This window comes from Berghia stephanieae, chromosome 3 (assembly GCF_034508935.2).
Source record: "Berghia stephanieae isolate SIO BIC M18660-M18661 chromosome 3, UCSD_Bste_1.3, whole genome shotgun sequence".
NCBI lineage: Eukaryota > Metazoa > Mollusca > Gastropoda > Nudibranchia > Aeolidiidae > Berghia > Berghia stephanieae.
The window spans coordinates 5,287,427-5,294,926 of record NC_088362.1 but is presented as its reverse complement, the minus strand read 5'-3'; the positions used below and the strand labels follow the sequence as shown (position 1 = coordinate 5,294,926).

The 7,500-nt window shown below is 39.4% G+C and overlaps 1 protein-coding gene across 1 annotated transcript in view; it reads right to left on the bottom strand.

The window, feature by feature from the left end:
* Window positions 1–7,500, bottom strand: part of LOC144967061 (allograft inflammatory factor 1-like) — a 19,169-nt gene that overhangs the window by 10,402 nt on the left and 1,267 nt on the right. The window lies entirely within an intron of this gene.

Sequence of the window (7,500 nt, the reverse complement as noted above, 5' to 3'; positions counted from 1 at the left end):
TTATCTCTCAACTTTAAATTTACTTTTCGTCATCTGGTTCATTTAGATAAAATATCGGTATGATGCGATATGTGCGGCTATGTGGTCTAGTGGTATGACACTCGGTTTCGGATCGGAAGGTCCTGGGTTCGAGCCTCGCGCTCGGCGCATAGTTGAGTCCTTGGAAAAGGCTCTTTATTCACATTCTCTCACCGTACTCAGGTGTAAAATGAGTACCTGGCCGTTAACAGCGTTGTCTTTGTCCGAAAGATTGTAATATCGCCTAACAGGCGTCATGTCTCGTCCTACATGTTAAATGTTGCTGTTGACCAGGGACTTTGAGCACGTTAAGTGGATATTGCGCTATATAAAAGCTCAATTTTAATTTTTTTTTTTTTTTATTTCTTTTGTAAATCACACAATTTAAAGAAAAAATGTTTTATTTTAGCTCTAAAAACGTGACACTGTAGTGTAGAGTTCATTTTTGATGATCAATATTTATCATGCTTAGAATGTATTTGTTCAGCTTGAGTAAGAAAAATATATTTTTGTGTTAGGTGGGTGCAAAGATTCGTGAAAAAATTCTGAAAATGGCTGGTAAGGAGAGAGTTAACCCTCTCCTAAATCATAAAATTTAAAGAAAATGAACAGTGTGTTGTAGAGCATGTTTTGCTAAAGAGATTATTAATCGCAAGAACTTACTGCTATTGTTTTAGTGATAAAAATATATATTCTTGTGTTATTTGGGTGTGAAGTTTTGGGGAAAATCCTGAAAATGGCTGGTAAGGAGAGAGTTAATGGCGAGATTTGAATTGAAGAGGAGTCTTCCGAAACTGGAGATTTACATTATTCCCATTTTGATAGAATAAATGATTATTTCCCATAGAATCGAATCTCTCTTCGGGTCAATAATTATTTTATCTTTATTGCTGTGATTAAACCGACGGGTATTTATTTGCAGGTTCGATAACCCAAATTGTTATGAGCTCATACTGTTGCAATGGAAATTCTCTCTAACCAAAGTAAAATATTGTCAATTGGATTCAATAGTCTGATGTCACGTCGCCCAGCAACAGTGGTCATCGTGGTTCTAAACAAAGAAAATCTGTACTTTTTTTTCTTCATGCTGGCTAGAACTTTTCATATGTCTTGTGATCAGAATGTGTAAAAGTCAAAAATGATCAGATTTATATATATTTTTTTTTCCTCTGGATACGCTTTTATTTTCGTCGGAGAAATATTTCTAAAGGGCGTCCACCATTGTTCCGATAGTTTAGAGCCAGTTACTAAGTTACCATGCGTCATTACGAGGGAAGTGACGTTACGACTGTTGAAGCGTAACAATGTTAAATCAAGCCCATAATTGCGATCGGCTTATCAGACCTGCAAATATGTACACGTGGGATATCAATTTAATAAGAAATTTTTTTTTTATAAATCCAATTTATTGATACTAAAAATAAAACGAACTTTTAATTTCGCTCATTAAGAGAAAATCTCAAAAGTTGGAAATATGAAGTTAACGAGTTTTTTAAAAAAAAAAAAAACACCTCTTCAATTTTATATTATTTAAATTAAAATCTCGCCAAAAGTTTAACTGGCTATGACTGCATACCTAATCGTTGTCAGTTTTCAATTTTTTAAAATAAATATATCTAACAAGTAGATTTTTGACCAATCAAAACATGGAATTTGTGACACACCTTCACACGTGCTCGGACAAACATAGTTGGTTGTTTATAAACAATAACGTGAACGAATTCGACCTCCATCTGATCGTTGTTATTGTTTTTATATTGACAAATGGGTGACTAGTTATCACATGGTTTTCTCGATCATATTATAACCGTTTAAGTTTACACATAGTTTTCTGTGTTGATTCTACTGATCAAGAGGTAGAACAGTGGGTATTTTACACATACCATCGATAGTAAAACCTGTGTAGTTTGCTGTGTCTACCAATCACTGCCATTGTTTACATTATGACGATTGTCCGAGAGGCGTGGTTATCTACCGGTTAGCGTCCGGATTCTGATGTTAGCTTCGAATTTAGTCGAATCTCGTATGTACATGGTTAAACGACAGCTAAATCTTAAGTGAAGTGCTTTCCTCTTGTCACCAGGTTGGTGACAGGATGTGTATTATGGCTTTTGTCATAGGATGTAGGATGTAAGTTTTCATAACTGAGACGTAATACATTATGCGTTAATATATATATATATATATATATATATATATATATATATATATATATATATAGAGAGAGAGAGAGAGAGAGAGAGAGAAGAGAGAGAGCTAAGAGAGAGAGAAAGAGAGAGAGAGTGAAAGAGAGAGATAGAGAGAGAGAGAGAGAGAGAGAGAGAGAGAGAGAGAGAGAGAGAGAGAGAGCGGCTATACGGTCGAGTGCTATGACACTCGCCTTCGGATATGAAGGACCTGAGTTCGAATCACGCTCTAAGTGGCATATTCTATGGCCAAAATAGAAACAATGTATTTGGCCAGGTTTCCAGCGATCGGGATCCGTAATAAACAACTACATAAAATTCCATCTATGTTGGTACCAACTTTGTACGGCTATGTGGTCTTGTGGTATGACACTCGCTTTCGGATAGGAAGGTCCTGAGTTCGAATTCCGCTCTGAGCGGCATATTGTAGTTGAGTCCTTGTAAAAAGGCTCTTTACTCACATTCTCTCACCGTATTCAGGTGTAAAATGATTACTTGACCGTTAACAGCGTTGTCTCCATTGCGAAAAAAAATGTAATAAATCGGCCCGGGTGAAGACGAGATTTTTTTTCTGCCCCCTCCCCCCCCCTCCCCCCCCCCCCCCCCCGCGCCTGTTGATCAAGCATCGATTGGGTAGCTGGGTCTTTTAGATCTGGCGAAAAGTACTTTGTGTTAGACTAGCGTCCTATCAAAACGGTAACAAGCAATTGCTATTGTCCGTTTCGTGCTATAGAAACCGAGACAATCTCCGTCTCCATGGACCTAATGGCTCTGAAGAACTACTTATCGTCCTCCAGGATATTTCACCCTCACATTATTATGATCATAATGATAACGGTGGCGCTGGTGGTAGCAGCCTCTTATGGTTCTCACACTACTTTATGAAAAGAAATTAAAATCTCATCTTATGAGAAGCTCACTAGAGATTTTAAATAAATAAAACATCCTTTTAATAAGATATACATTTGTTACATCAAAATTCTCATGACATAATATTATAGTCCCCCTTCCTCCGCCATTATTGTTAAATGTCCTGATATGATTTTATTCAATAATTCATGTTAACAGATATTTTTCGTCTCTGTGTGACTATGCACGTTTTTCGTGAATGTGCGTGTCTTTGCGAGGGTGTTTGTGTGTGCGCGCGCGCTTGTATAATTGGGTGTCTGTACAAAAATGTTTTTAATGATGTGTTACAATTTTGTGCGCCTAGAGCTGTTTTGTCAACTGGATTGTCGCTATACAAATAAACTTTATTATTATTATTATTATTATTATTATCATTATTATTATTATTATTACTAGTACTACTATGTTATGATGATCGACCCAATCAGCAAAGTCCGGTCCGCATTCGTGCACCGTCCCGAACTCGCCCGGTAGCATCGTCACAACACACCGTTCAACTTGATGCTCTAGCGCTGCTGGTGGCTCAGTTTCTTATGGATCACACTAGGTATTTTGTTATGACCATCGACCCAATCAGCAAAGTCTAGTCCGCATTCGTGCACCGTCGCAAACCCGCCTGGTAGCATCGTCACAACACACCTTTCGACTAGATGCTCTGCCGTTTCGGGTACTATTATCCTTATGCTGGTGGCGATTTGTCGACGACAACATTTTAAGTAATGGAGAGGAACAAGACAATTTTTCACACCGACTGTAACGTGACTGCCTCTTGTCTGCAGTCGAATGATTTATCAAAAGTGTAGCCTATGACCTAAGATGAAGTAACCCGTTTGTCTTTGTACTAGTCTACATAATAAATAGTGTTTCTTTTGATGTTATTGTGGTAATAGTGCTGTTTATTCTTCTTGCTGCTGCTCGTGCTGTTGTTGTTGCTGTAGGTGTTGGGAAGGGGGGAGGGGGGAGGGAGGATGATGATGATGATGATGATGATGATGATGATGATGATGATGATGATGATGATGATGATGGTGATACTGAATGTTATAGTGGTTGTATTTGATAGCTACTTAAAGAGAGAGAGAGAGAGAGAGAGAGAGAGAGAGAGAGAGAGAGAGAGTGAAAGAGAGAGAAGAGAGAGAGAAGAGAGGGGGAAAGAGAGAAAGTGAGAGAGTCATAGGGAAAGACATTTGATATTTCTGGTCATATTAACTTTAAAACCATCTTTTTCAACCCAAATAAATACTGGTTTGAGGCAGCCCCAGCATTTGCTCCTCGTTTTTTCATACTTAATTTAGTTTAATGTTTTTTCAAATCCAGCTTTCAGTGCTGTAGATACATTTTATTTCCTTATCCCTTTGTGAACACGTGTTTTATTGTAAAGCGCATTAGAGCATGAGTTCGTGGAAATTGCGCGCTATACAAATGATTTATTATTATTATTCTTATTATTATTATTATTATTATTATTATTATTATTATTATTATTATTATTATTATTATTATTATTATTATTATTATTACAATTATTATCTTTCCTTCCCTCTCATGTCTCCCCCCCCCCCCCCACTCTCTCTCCCTCTCTCCCCTCTCCATCTCTCTCCTCTTTCTCTCTCTCTTTTCTCTATCTCGTTCTCTCCTTTTAAAAATGTCATCCCCCCTCCCCCCCCCCTCTCTCTCTCTCTCTCTCTCTCTCTCTCTCTCTCTCTCTCTCTCCCTCTCTCTCTGCTCCTCCTCCTCCCTCTCTCTATCCACTATTTGTTTGTCTCTTTCTCTCTTTGTCTCCCTTTTCTTTCATTCTGTCCCTCTTTCACTCTCTCTTTCTTCTTTCTCTATTTCTCTCTCGCTCTCTCTTACACACACACACACACACACACACACACACGCACACACACACACAATAAAAACACACGCACAATAGTCCTAACTCCAGGGGAAAATGAGACTGTGGAATGAAGGAGGAAATGAAGAGAAAAGGAAAGACAATAAGGAGAGGTAGAAACAATTATAACACATTGATAGGCTATACGCTCAGTAGTCCGAGATGGGCAAAATGTAGTCATAAAAAAGATGGACGGCATTTTGATAGAAATAGTGTGTGTGTGTGTGTGTGTGTGTGTGTGTGTGTGTGTGTAAGAGAGAGAGAGAGAGAGAGAGAGAGAGAGACAGAGAGAGAGAGAGAGAAAGAAAGGGAATTGAATGTGTAAGAGAGAGAGAAGGTAAGTTTGTGTGTATATATTTGTGTGACTGTTTGAGCTTTATGTTCCTTCTCTTTCTGATCCTCACCCTCTCCTCCTCCTCCTCCTCTTCCCCCCTTCTCCAGCTCTTCATTTTCTTCCTCCTCCGCCTTGAACTCATCATCCTTTCCTCCCACTCCTCCTCCTCCTCCTCCTCCTCCTCCTCCTCCTCCTCCTCCTCCTCCTCCTCCTCCTCCCTCCTCCTCCTCCTCCTCCTCCTCCTCCTCCTCCTCCTCCTCCTCCTCCTCCTCCTCCTCCTCCTCCTCCCCTTCACCGGCTCTTCATTTTCTTGCCCTTCCTCCTCATCCTTTCCCCTCCTCCTCCTCCTCCTCTTAACACAACACTCCAAGCAAATAAGTACCTAAACACACACGCACACACACACATACACAAACACATACAAACACACACAAACACATACGTACATGACAAAATGGCAGGCTTACTTCCACCAACGACAATAATAAAGAATACATCACATAATCATCTCACGTCCCCGCCTCCCAACCCCCCCCCCCCCCCAACCCTTCAACCTCCACCCCCCCCCCCCCCACCACCCCAGTCCACCACAAACTCCAACCAAAACAAGATTCCACACAGGATTTTGGCATTCCTCGGAGTCGACTCAAGGGAATGATGAAAGAAATCGATACCAGTAGGACACCCCTCCCCCCCCCCCCCCCCTGCCCCCCCCCCCCCACCTCTTGCCCATCTTACCCAATCTCCCAATAACTCCTACTAAGCCATTCTCCTCCATCCCCCCCCCCCTCCCACCCCCTCCCCAACTCATCCCAATTTGTCAATGTCCCAAAGCAAATCATATGTTAAAGAGTAAAAGAGAAAAAAAAAGAACTCGGCACTGTAAAAATTATTTTTCTCCTTAGGTCACAACTAACTGAAGTTTTTCTTTCCTTATTTTTTTTCTTTACTTTCTTCTTTTATTTTATTTGATTTTTTTTCTTGTCCTTTTTTTTTCATCAACCATCGTCTCTGGTACTTACTTTTTCCCCTTTCTTTTATTTATTTCATTATTTATTTATCAATCTACTTATTTATTCATTTATTTATTCGTTTGTTGGACTTAATTAGAATAAATGTGACCCTTCGCCTCAAAACGGTATTATGTCGGGTTGGTTAAAATGTTGAAAATTGAATTTATAGCCAGAAATATCAGACGTGTTGAGATTGTATATTTTATTGAAGAGAATGGATACCGTATTTTAAGGTGCTAATGCCAACAATTTATATTTTTGACCAGTTTAACATTTAATTCGTCTTTTAAGCATATGGTTCGTTCCGACATAATACCGTTTTGAGACGATGGGTCACAAATCACCATTTAACAATCAAATGCCATGAATTGCAGAATGACCTTCTGGCTGGTGAAATAAATAAATAACAACCTTCAACAGTTCCTTAGTTTTGACGATTTCCAGGTTCCGTGGGCAAAAAGGTCAAGGTCGAGAGTGAGTACCGACTACCGACTACCTACTCCATAGCAGCTCACCAATGGCATTATAATGAGTAATGAACACTGTAGATATTCTTGGCCCGGCCGTTTAGTTTAGGCCTCGCATGCAGTAGTAAATGAGCGTCGGCACATCAAGCAGGGGAATCGGCGATAGCAGAACAGATATTATGGTTTGTGATTCATGCATTCCTCACCGTCGCCGTCAATTGCGAACTCAAAGCCGATGAGTAATTTCCTCTTCAATTAAAATTAACGAATCACGACATTCATTTTTTTCCCTTTTTTTTTCTTCAAGGATTCAGAATTTAGAGTTCGTTAAGTCGCGTGATGTATAATTAATAGTATCTAGTATGCTAACGATTGACCATGACGGGGAAGATGATTATCATCTTCATCATCATCACCTTCATCATCATCATCATCATCATCATCATCATCATCATCATCATCATCATCATCATCATCGTTATCATCATCACCTGCATCATGATCATCATCATCCTCAACATCATCATCATCATCATCATCATCATCATCATCATCATCATCATCATCATCATCATCCTCGTTGTCGTCGTACTCTTCATCATTGTATGTCATAATTATTACCATCACCATCACTATTAGTATCATCGTCATAATCATCAGCATTGTTGTAATCGTCGCGATCAAATCGTTTGCA